We start from the raw sequence: 12,549 nt of genomic DNA on the forward strand, positions 1-12,549 counted from the left end.
TTTCTCAAAAGGGCTAAGGAAATGTATGTTGGGTGTTTACAAGCAGAAATAGGAGGCATGGCCTTCTCCTGTTGCCCTTCCATGGGCACAAGTGTTCAGAGACATGCTTCACCCATCCATTTTAATTAATCAATTAATTAATTGAGTTGTAGCAAAAGCAAATTCAAGACAAGTTACAGGCACTCCCTGTGGTCTCCCTCCCAAGGTTCTAGAATGTTGAAACAGCCATATTCCAAGTACACCATAATAGGTGGCTTTCCTGAGCACTTAATCTTTAGTAGAAAGCTGGATTGATGACTAATTTAGTGGACAAACACTAAATTCCACAAGGTAATTATACACTGTCTGATTATGGGTTTTCTTTTCTTTCCCAAACTCCTTCCAATATGCTTCAGTGGATGAATGCTGGGCTTAGTATTTTGAGAAAGACAGAAACTTCTCCCTGTTAACTTTCTTCATGACATGTGTGATTTTATATACCTCAGTCATGTCACCCATCAGTCAACTTTTTGCTATGCTGAAGAGCCCCAAGCATTTTAGACGTTTGTAGTAAGGGAGATCTTTGATTCCTCTGATCATTTGGGTTGTCTTCTTCTGCATTACTTCCAGCTGCATTATAATCTTTTTCAAATGTGGCAATCAGAATTGTATACAGTAGTCCAGATGAGGATGAACCATATATTTGTATACACTTCCTGATTGGTGGGATGCAAGCAAGGCTATGTTGGTTTGCAAGATAGATTAAAGATCCCAGCTTGCATAGAATAGTGAGACCATGCTTTGATTGCCCTTGTGGCATGCTGGCCAAAGAGTTCCCAAACTGGCCAGCATTGTTCTTTCTGCTAGCAGGAAATGCTGTGGAAATATAACAAAGGCTGGTAAGCTAGCTTTTACTTTCTCTATCTAAAAAGTATTATGTGACAGCATTGATTGACAAAGTCATGGCAAGTGAAGGAGACTGATAACCATATAACAATAGCATATGGAAGATTTGAAATGTAAGTGAATGGCAAAAAGCTTGAATTAATAAATGAAATGAAATGAAAGAAAGTAGATATACTGTATATCTGTAGAACTAAAAGAAAGGGAAGGGATGTAATAGATCTGAATGAAAGTGTTCTAATGTTATAGAGAGAAATTACATACAAGTGAGGCTCTATGTTAATTATGAACGAAAAGGCTAACATATATGTCAGAAAGTATGGATTTTATCATCTAGGTTGTTGCAGGTGCATGTGAAAGTAGGAATTCACCAGTTGTTAATTCAATTGAGTTTTTAATGGTGGTTTTAGTATGGTTGCATGTTTGTTATTTTTAAAATATTTTTTATTGTTCTTGCTGTTGTTTTTAACTGTTGTGAGCAGCCCAGAGTCACATATGTGAGATGGGCAGCTATACACATTGAATAAACAAACAAACAAACAAACAAATAAAAATACATATTGTGCTCTACTGATTGATGAAATGGAAAGCCAGAAATTAGTTTTGGGGAAATTGTGCACCATTCTGAATCAATGCAGCCCATTCATTCAGCATTATGCTAGACGATAAGAATGAATGGGTAGAGGAGAATGATAGTTACAAAAAATGGTGAGAGAAATGTGCTGCATAATATTTCTAGAAAGAAAAGGATGGTTGCAAAGAATGCAGTTAAAGAAACCAAGAAATTATGAAGATTGAAAGAGGAAGAGAAAATACACAGAGATGGAAATAAAAATTTGTTCCGGGTATGCATAATGGGGACTCCAGCAGGATGCAATGAACTAATACTTTGTTAGTGTCCAAGGAAAAAATTGATGAAAGGGAAGTTCGAAATCCTGTAAATATGTTCAAACATCTTAAGACAGCTGGTTTGAAAGGTGTAATCCTGTAGCAGCACCTGCCCTCTGGAGTGAGGTTCCCCTCAAAATTTGAACTGCCCCCATCCTACTTGTGTTTTGAAGGGCCTTCAATATCAGGCTTGTCGCCCAGAGCTTTGGCGAAGATGACTGAAGCTCCCTATAGATTGTGTGGATTGCTTTTCTTTGTTCCCATCTGGTTTTGTCATTCTTGCCATCTTTATTTTTCGTTTTTGTCTTTCCTAATTCTTAATGTTTTAAACAATTCAAGAACCACCCAGAGTCACTGGGAGACAGGTGGCCATATAAATTTAATATATTGTTGTTGCTGCTGTTGTTGTTAAATATGGATGGGGTTTGCTTATGAAATGGCTATGCAGTTTATTTAACGTGTTTGTGTCAAGACTGCATCTCTACCTGACAATGAAAGGATGTTGTTCCTGTTCATCTCTATAAAATGAAAGGTAGCAAAATCTACATAGGGAGTAGCTTGTTAAGTGTGCCTGGGAAGTGTCTAGTAGCATTCTGACTGAAAGTGTACAAGAGACGATAAAAATTTAAGAAATTCAGTGCTTTTTAATATAAAGCACAGGGGTGTGCATACCAGATTTTTTTTGTTCAGCAGGTCATTAAGAAATGTATGAAATGGAGGAAGTTTATTGTATATTTGCTGATTTAGAAAATGCATATGATAAAGTAAATAGGCTTGAATTATGGAATGTTTACACAAAGATGACATTGGAGGTTAGTTGCTGAATGTGATAAGAGTGGTGTATAATGGAAGTAAAACATGAGTGACAATAAATAAACGTCTAGCAAATGATTAAACGCTGAGCAGGGTATAAGACAAAAATATGTGATATTCACTTGATTGTTTAATGTTTTTGTGGATAAATGTATAAGGAATTCTTGTGGTGATATTAGAGGGGTGAATATTAGATGTGAACTAATTAAAGTCAGTGATACAGAAGACGTGACTATGATGAGTAGCTGTGTGTCATGAGTACTGATGGCGAGCAGGAGGGGGCCTCTATCCAGGGGGGAAAACGCATGCGTAGTACTGAGGAATTAAGCAGCCATTCAAAGAGACACGGATCAGACCCGCCTTAACCTTTGGGGTTTATCTCTCTGGTTTTTCCCACGCTTCTTCAGTTTGTTAGGATTTTCTGTCTTATGTAGCAGTAATAAACACTAGAGACCTATTCCTCGTCTCAGCGTGGTTCCTGACTGTTAGGACACTGTGGTACTTTTTTCTTGACAGTGATTTGTCACCTGATAAGCAAGTGTTGAGTATGGCACATAAAATAGCCCCAGTATTATGACTATTGTTCCTAAAATCCTAAGATTTTTTTCACTTATGTCTGATAATTTGTCCCTCTTCTGGGGGGAGATGGGTGGTGGCAAAATTTGAAAAATAAATAAATAAAATAATTCATTCATTCATTCATTACTACACTTATATCCTACCTTTCTATTAGGAGGTCAAGACCTCATATATTGGGGTCTCCTCTCATTTTCATCCTCCCAACAATTCTATGATGTACATTGGATTGAAAGAGAGCAGCTGGCCCCAAATTCCCTAATATATGCAATAATCCAATGTAAGGACTTGGTCCCATATCTCAGTATTCCCAGCCCAATTCTATAGTCATTCCAATGTACTGACTCTAAAATCATTCTAATTCCTCCTGCCCAAAGATAAATTACAGAAATATAAATGCCATTTAGCTAAAACTCCCTTCGATACTTAATACTCACCAAAATACTTTTAAAGTCAAGGTTTATCATGATAAGTCCTCAGTGTGTTTTAAAGGGATGGGTGTATGCAAATTAATAATACTATTTTTCCTTTTCTGGAAGATAGTAGTCCAAGTGAAAGAGGCATATTTCTGGCAAGTAAGTTTGAAATTCATGCAGAAAAATGAATAAAACTGAAAAATCAATCCTGCCTTTCCACGTAAGCTGTTGATGGCTTGAAACTTTAAAATAGAATTTCTGTTTCAATAAATAATTGATAAATAATTCTGTTTCAATAAATAAATAAACAAACAAATAAAGCTCCCTTTGCATCATGTGACAGCACTGTTTTTCCTTCCCTGAATTTTGTACTTTATATTAGAAGAGACGACCAACAACCACGTTTTTGTCCTCCAGTGTGATTTGATTTGATCAGCTTTCATATTTCATTTTTTAATTAAAGGTTTAATGTATAATTATTTTCTCTCATAGCCAGATTCTCACAGAACGTCTCAAAAGTGCCAAATGAACTTGAAAACTGAAATCTAGAAGATCTGGGATAGTCAATCTCATAATCTTCAGATTTTCCTGTCATCTCAGCCATCATGGTGCTAGTAAATTAGTAAGGGCTTGTGGGAGTTGTAGTTCAACACTGTGAGAGTCATTTGTGTCTCTGGGTAGCTTACAAATATTTATAATAATAAAAACTATTAAAGCTCTAAGGAAGACACTTTAAAAAAATTCCAAGACCCCTAAAAGATCTGGGTGAAAAAAAAAAAAAGCTTTAAGATCATGGAGGAGTCAACCTCATCTTCCAAAGTGTCACAAGGGTCTTTAGGGCCACCAGATCAGGAATTTGATTTGTATCTTCCCAAACTGCATCCTGAACTGAAATGTTCTCTCTCTTTCTTTCTCACACACACAAACACACTTTTTGTGATAAAAACAAACAAACCTTCCAGAAAGAGGCCAAATAACTGTCATCTGGCATAGAAATCATGATATCTTTGCAATCTGGTGAGGCAGAGAGGGCCAGGGTTGGGTTGTTCCCTCACCCACCCTTGAGGAAACATACTGCAGCAATGCATGGAGCGAAGTAGCCATATTATGACTCCAGTCATATAATTATTAGGAAGGGGAAGCAATGGCAAGATCTGATAAATTGGTTTTTAGTTAATCTTGAATGTAAAATGAGCTATAAAGAAAGACTTGTCCTAAACAGTTTGATGGGGGAAGTGTCAACTAAAGGAAGTCAACAACAAATAGACAAGAGTGTCCTGGCCACAAGATACTTTCTGCTAATTGAGGCAAAAGAAGCCAGTCATCCACAAACTGGAAATGGACTACAGCAGGCTTTGAGCTGTGTTTTCTCTGATATGTGGATGGCTCTTGTTCATTATGGAAGTTGTAGAAACTGCTGAACCTGAATGTATCTCAATAGAATAGAATGTCTGCTTGTCTTAATCTCTTGGTAACTTTTAGAAGGCTGCATTTAAAATAAACTGAAGTAGTGTCTCGGATCAGAATGATGAGGTAAGGATTTCTGCAGCTTTGGCAATATTTCATCCAACCAACTGTAATTAAAATGGGAGCAGACAGGGAGCACAAGGTGAAATTGCTTGTAATGGATGTTGCACAGCTTGCAGTTACAAACAAGGATGATCAATGGTGGTTAGAAAACTATCAGTTTGTCTGTATAACATAGTAAGTCAGGCAAAGTACTGGCTAGACAATGGAAAGTTCTAAATACTCTGTGGCATTTGTGGCTGTCTGGCCTCAGGTGCAAAATTCCTGGAAATAAGTGAGATGCTGGACATGAGATCATAACATATTCCAATTGTTTTTTTTTTTCTAAAAAGCTTCAGCCCCCACTTCATCCTCACTCAATTTGGAATGAACTATCACCACTAGCTAAGTATTGATTGATTTGATTTGATTTGATTTGATTTGATTTGATTTGATTTGATTTGATTTGATTTGATTTGATTTCTATAGCCGCCCATCTCAGCAAGTGACTCTGGGCGGCTTACAACAATAAAACCATAAAACAATTAAAACAATTACAATTAAAACAGTTAAAATATAAAATAAATACAAAATAAATATACATGGCTGCCAAGTGAGCAATGCATGGATATTAATACAGCCAAGAGACAGGACCATCCACACACTCGAGGCCCCAGGCCCAGGCACAAAGCCAGGTCTTCACGGCCTTACGAAAGGCCAACAGGGTTGGGGACATCCTAATTTCTGGAGGGAGGATGTTCCGGAGGGCAGGCGTTATGGAAGAGAAGGCACGCCTTCTAGTTCCCGCCAACCGACACTCCCTGGCTGACGGGACCCGCACCATACCCAACCTACTAGATCAAATTGGACAGACAGAAACAACTGGGAGAAGGCTGTCCCTTAGGTAACCCGGCCCCAAGCCATGAAGGGCTTTAAAGGTGACAACCAGCACCTTGAATTGCACCCGGAAGCACACTGGCAACCAATGCAGCTCACGTACCAGTGGTGTTACATGTGTCGAGTACCCGGCACCATTTACTATCCATGCAGCTGCATACTGCACCAGCTGAAGCTTCTGAATGCTCTTCAAGGGCAGCCCCACGTAGAGCGCATTACAGTAGTCCAGTTTTGATGGAAAGTGGCAACTGAAGTGATGGAAAGCTGATGCCCATGCACACCTGTTATGATCCTAGTTTACTTCAGTGGGAGCTCAGCTTCAGCTTGAGTTAAGCATTTTCCTAAAGTGCTTTTAGGTTCCTAAAATTGTTGCATATAACTTTGTTCTATGTTACCAAATCACAGAAATTGGCCTAAAACAAAAGCCTTCCATATTTTAATTCTACCAGCCATCCCAAAGTCCCAAACACTAAAAATATATTCTCTGGGTGACACCGATATCATATGGTATGCAATTCCATGTTAGTATGTTGTTCCTCCATATCTGCCAAGTCACAGAAAACTCTAAAGATCCTGACCAAGTTCCAGCTTCATTCAATTGTTTTAATAATTTGTAAAGTCCTTCCTGGAGGACACTCATTCAGTAATGTCATGTCCAAAGAATTCATTTATTCAGATTCTCATTTGATCTTCCTTTTATTTGACAACCCAGCTTTTAAAGGACTCATGTTGGGTTTACAATAGACAAATAGATGGAACTTGGGAAGGAGGAAGGGAGGGAGAAGAAATAAATGAGCAAATTTTCTTATCTATTTATGGAGGAAGGGATAGTCAAGAGCACTTGGATACTTTCTAAACCTCTAACATTCTAATAAACTATTTTACATTAGTTACTCATCAAGATTGTCTTTTCTTACTAATATTCACTTACTTTCCATATAATTTAGATTGACGTTTTTAGTTGGAAACCCTCTGGGAAGAAAATTGAGGGGAAAAAACCACTTGATTTTGATAAGAAAGGGACCTGCAGACATGCAGCAAGGACTAGAAATGGTTGATCACTTTAGATGTCTGGGGAAAAAAAGATTGCTTGGTCAGCAAACAATGCAGCATTCCCTGCATTGGACCAAACTGGACAGACTACAGTGAAACTCTTATGAGGTTAATATGAAAGAAACAACACAAAACTAAATGGGGTCAACTTAGAACATAAGAACAGGAGCAGTGCCTTGCTGGATTGGACCCCTGTCCCCTCTAGTCCAGCAATCTCTTCTCACAGTGGCCAACCAACTGCACAAGGAAGCCCACTAGTCTTCTAGCAGATGGCCTTCAGAGGCTGTCCCACAGCCATCAGGGCTAACAGCCATTGATCCCCATGACTTCTATTAATCAGTCCCACTTTTTTTTGAAGCCCGCCCAGCTGGTAGCCACCACCACATCACATGGTAATGAATTCCAAAATTTAATGTCACACTGAGTAAACAAATATTTCCTTTTGTCTGTCCTGATTCTTCCAGTATTCAGTTTCATTGACCTCAGGTTCTACTATTTTGGGAAAGGGAAAATAGTTTCTCTTTGTCCACTTTATCCACATCATGCATAACCTCGCATTTGCAAGCGTTAGTTAAAAGCATGAGTTGGTCATCAGGCAATACTAGCTAGCAGTCAAAATGCCCATTGCTACGTAATAGGTCTCATTCTCTACCAATGTAAGATTCATAGAAACATTCCTCTTGGCTTTGAAATGGAAATAATTTAACTACTAAAATAGTTCATTTGCATATTCCCTTGTAATTCTATATTCTGGATACGGCATGTTAGCAAGTTCCTGAAGAGGTACAATTTATTTAAAAAATAAAGAAAGATCACACTAGATTCGGCTGCACTTTGATTTTTCTAATCAATATTAATTAGCCAGGGGACATGGTTAAGCAAATATTAATTATAAACTGCAAAGATTCTAAAGATGAAGAGCTGCTATTAACTACTTAGAATATTAGCACTTACCCAGGAGATATCTCATGGGTACCCAACACATGTAAATGGTTCTCAGACAGACCAGTTGAGAGTGTTTGAGCAAATTGGAAATCATATTTAGCATTACAAAGACCTTAGAATCACTTGCATCTGAATTCCAGGAAACATTTCCAAGCAGGCAGTTTATAAATCACCATAATCTGCCAGTATTTCATAGGTTCCTCACATAAAATGAGTTTAGGAAAGAAGAATGAAAATAATTAAAAGATCAGCTAAAAATGAAGCTGGTAAACCTGACAATTGGAATCATTGGGATTGCTTGGGAACTTTCTGCTTTCAGGACAAGTACTCTGCCATTAGATTGTGCTATTCTCCTCCATGTAAGTGCTCTATAGTTTTTCCAGAAACATATAGCTGGAAGCTGTGTAATATGAATCGTAGAATAAATGTAATATTGGGGGAAATCGGTGAAGAATGAATGGGATACAGGAGTAGACAGATGTGGAGTGGCAGACAGGAGGAATACAGCTCACAATTGCTTGTGAGAAAGAAGCACACAGTCAGGAGCTACCATCTCCCTCATAATTATAAGCAGCTGGATTGAGGATCCCTAGTCTCTCCTCACTGAGGCTACTGGTTCCAGCTGCTTGTGAGGAAGAGAAGCAGAACCATGGGCTTTGGAGGTGGTAGAACTGTCTAGACTTTCTCGGCAATTCGTTTCTACCACAAATCATTGTAGGAAGGCTGAAGCTTATTTTCCTTTTCCTTCCTGTTTTCTTTCTGTGTTATGTCTGTTTAGATTGTAAGCTTAAGGGCAAGAGCTATCTATTCTTACTAGACATGAATACTGCCATGCATAAGTGCATAATTACTCCCATAAGATTAAGTTGACTTCTATTGGATGAATCACCCCTATATTCAGCCATCTTTAAACTATACCCTGTTTATGATAGGAGGTAGATCACCCAGTCTGTTCAATAAGTATATACCAATATGAAAGTACAGGAAGAAAAGAGGCTACCATTTCAAGAGACCCAGCAAGACATCTTTAATGAGACTTCTTGTGAGAATAATCCATTCCATTCCTAGGCTCAACAACTGAAAGCAGTTGGGTGAGCAAGCAAACATGGAACAATGATCATATTCCATTACTGTCTCAATTTTCATGTCTTTTGTACTTTAAATACCTACTTTGGTATTTAAAGTTAAATAACTCCAACAGTGATGTCACCATATTTTTCTGAGTCCTAGTTCCTGTAAATTAGTGACACCCTTCAAACTAAGTTAGTTAAGAGCTTAGACAAATGGTCTGCATATTGTCCTTTCTTTAGTATTAATTAATTAATTAATTAATATATGTCTCAAATTTATACTACTGCCCATCTCCCACCAAGGAAGGACTCTGAGCGGTTTACAATAAATTAATCAATTAGAACATTAAAACAATAATAAAACATGCAATATAATACAATACAATGTAAGATTTAAAAAAAAATAGAAATCCAGATGGCTATAAAAGTTCATAAATATAAGGGAAGCACTCTAAGGTGCCAGCCATCTCCAAGAATGCCCCCATCCCCATCCCAAGCATGGCAGCAGAACCAAGTCTTCAGGGACTTCCTGAAGGTCAAAAGGGATGGAACTAGTCTGACCTCTGGTGGCAGGATGTTCCAGAGGGCGGGAGCTGCTGCGGAGAAGGCTCGTTTCCTGGACCCCGCCAGATGGAATTCTCTTACAGACGGGGTCTGCAACATACCTTCTCTGCATGACCGGATGGGACAGGTCAATGTTATGGAGATGAGACAGTCCCTCAGGTAACCTGGCCCCATGCCATGTAGGGCTTTAAAGGTCATAACCAACATCTTGAATTGGACCTGGAAGCAAACTGGCACCCAGTGCAGCTCACACAACAGTTGTGTTACATGTGCCGATCTTGAGGCACCAATAACTGCCTGCATAGCCACATTCTAGACCTTCTTGATACTCTTTAAGGGTAGCCCCATGTAGAGTGCATTACAGTAGTCTATATGGGAGATGATCAGGGCATGAGTGATTGTTTGGAGGGCATCTCGAAAGGGTGTAACTGGTGGACAACATGGAGTTGTGCAAAGGCTTTTCTGGCCACAGCTGTCACCTGCTCTTTGAGCAGGAGTCATGAGTCCAGAAGAACCCCCAGGTTACACACCGGGTCTGAATGGAGCAGTGCAACCCCATCCAGAACTAAGGATGATAACATCCCAGATACTGAGGAGCTGTCAACCCACAGCCATTCCATCTTACCAGAGTTCAGCTGAAACCTGTTGTTCCCCATCCAGACCCCCACAGCCCCCAGGCACTGAGAAAGGGCAGCTACCGCATCACTTACCTCACCCGGGATGGAGATGTATAATTGAGTATCATCAACATATTGATGATACCTCATCTCGTGGTGACAGATGATCTCACCCAGAGGTTTCATGTAGATGTTAAATAGGAGAGGGGAGAGAACCAAACCCTGCAGAACCCCACACAAGAGGGGTCGAGGGTCAGATCTCTCATCTCCTATCACCACCAATTGGGAAAGGCCCTGGAGGAAGGAGGTGACCCAGCGTAAAACTACACCACCCACCCCCAACTCCCTGAGCTGACCCAAAAGGATACCATGGTATCAAAAGCTGCTGAGAGGTCAAGAAGAGCAAGGATGGATGCACTGCCTCCATCTCGCTCCCACCAGAGGTCATCCATAAGTGCGACCAATGCCGTTTCTGTCCCATATCTGGGCCTGAATCCTGACTGAAAGGGGTCTAGATAATCCATTTCATCCAGAATCCTCTGGAGCTGCGATGCCACCACTTTCTCAACCACCTTCCCCAAAAAGGGGAAGTGGGAGACTGGATGAAAATTGTCCAACACAGTAGGGTCCAGGGATGGTTTCTTGAGGAGGGGGTGCACCAGCACCTCCTTAAAGGCCACCGGGAACGCTCCTTCCTCCAAGGATGTCTTAACCATCGCCTGGGTCCAACCACATGTCACCTCCCGGGCTGCCTTCACCAGCCAGGAGGGGCATGGATCTAGATGGCATGTGGTGGCATTGACAGTCTGGAGGATCTTGTCCACTTCCTTGGGTCCAACAGGATCAAACTGTTCCCAGATAACTGGATAAGTATGTTCCCTCGGCATAATTCAAAACTCTTCCAAGTACATTCTACTTGATTCAACCTTCAGAACCAACTACAAAATCCCCACCATCTCCAGCCCAGCTTCAGAAATAATTCATTTGCATTCAAATATCCTTTCATGTACTTACATGCATTATTCTTTATCTTTTAAAAAAGAAAGAGGAATGAAACACTCATCTCTTTCAAAACTCTTTGCATATGGCCTGGTGAGTACTAGTAGCACAGATCTAGATTATAATTTGGGGCACAAATTGGTGGGATTCAAAGTTGGGGTGGTGATGGGCTCCCATTATTCTTTAAATGACCTGCATAACTTGTGACCTCTCTATCCAATGTTTTCACTTCTAAGAAAGCTTATGCTACATGATTACATATTAACATGGATAGCCTTTATACTTGGCTAAATTGTGCCCTAGTAAAAACTTTATAGGGACTAGACCATGCACAAAATAAGATGCACTAGAAAACCAGCAAAGACTTCAACATCAATGTACTCTTTAATTGGACAAGGCAATAGACTATCTTCCCTAAGAAGCAGGCTTTTCGCTTTTGGGAAGGAAGAGAAGAAAACTACTGTGTAATAACATCTAAACAAATATTTAGAATACATAAACTCCACTTAGGTTCTAGAACCTGCTGAAGTCCATAACTTGCAAACAATAACATTAAGCTGACTTTGCTGATTTTATTTGAAATTCAGACTGGCTATTCAACGGCTTCCTTAGGGCTTTTCCCAAATGAACTCATTCTTTCTGTGTTTACGCTCAGACTGCATTATTTTAAAGGAAAATTCTCATTAAAACAATCCTTGCATGGTCCAGAAGTAGATGAACCTTCAGAAGGATTAATTCAAGCCAATTCTCCCAAGAGTTTCTGGCAACATCTTGTCCTGACTGGACAACTCACTAAAGAACTCCAGGGAAGGTTACTTTAACAGACCCCTATGGGATCTTCCCTCTCCAGAACAATATCCAGGGGTTAAGGCTGATAGGCAGAACAGCTGCAATATTGTTGCTATGACGGAAACCCTCCATGATGCACAAGATTGATGATGCACTTAGCCACAGTCTTAATATTGGTGGTGTAACTTGTCACATTCCAATGGAGCCCAAGAGCTGTGGAACATCATTAAAGATGGCCTTCTATGCAGACAGAACCTCCCAAGGGAAGAATGTGAGCCTCATAGACACAGGGCCGCAACTAGGGTCTGTGTCACCTGGGGCAAACATGGATTCCGCGCCCATTTTGCCCCCCCCCCCAGCACTCATTTTGGCACCCCACCACCACTCATTTTGGCAGCCCACAAGTGTGGCACCCGGGGCACATGCCCTGGTTGCCCCCCACCAGTTGCAGCCCTGCATAGACAGCTTATGGTACCCACCCACTTTTGCTTGAGGAAGCTGAGATTGGCTCATGACCACCCAAATGAAAATGCA

The sequence above is a fragment of the Candoia aspera genome, chromosome 2 (assembly GCF_035149785.1).
Source record: "Candoia aspera isolate rCanAsp1 chromosome 2, rCanAsp1.hap2, whole genome shotgun sequence".
Taxonomy (NCBI): domain Eukaryota; kingdom Metazoa; phylum Chordata; class Lepidosauria; order Squamata; family Boidae; genus Candoia; species Candoia aspera.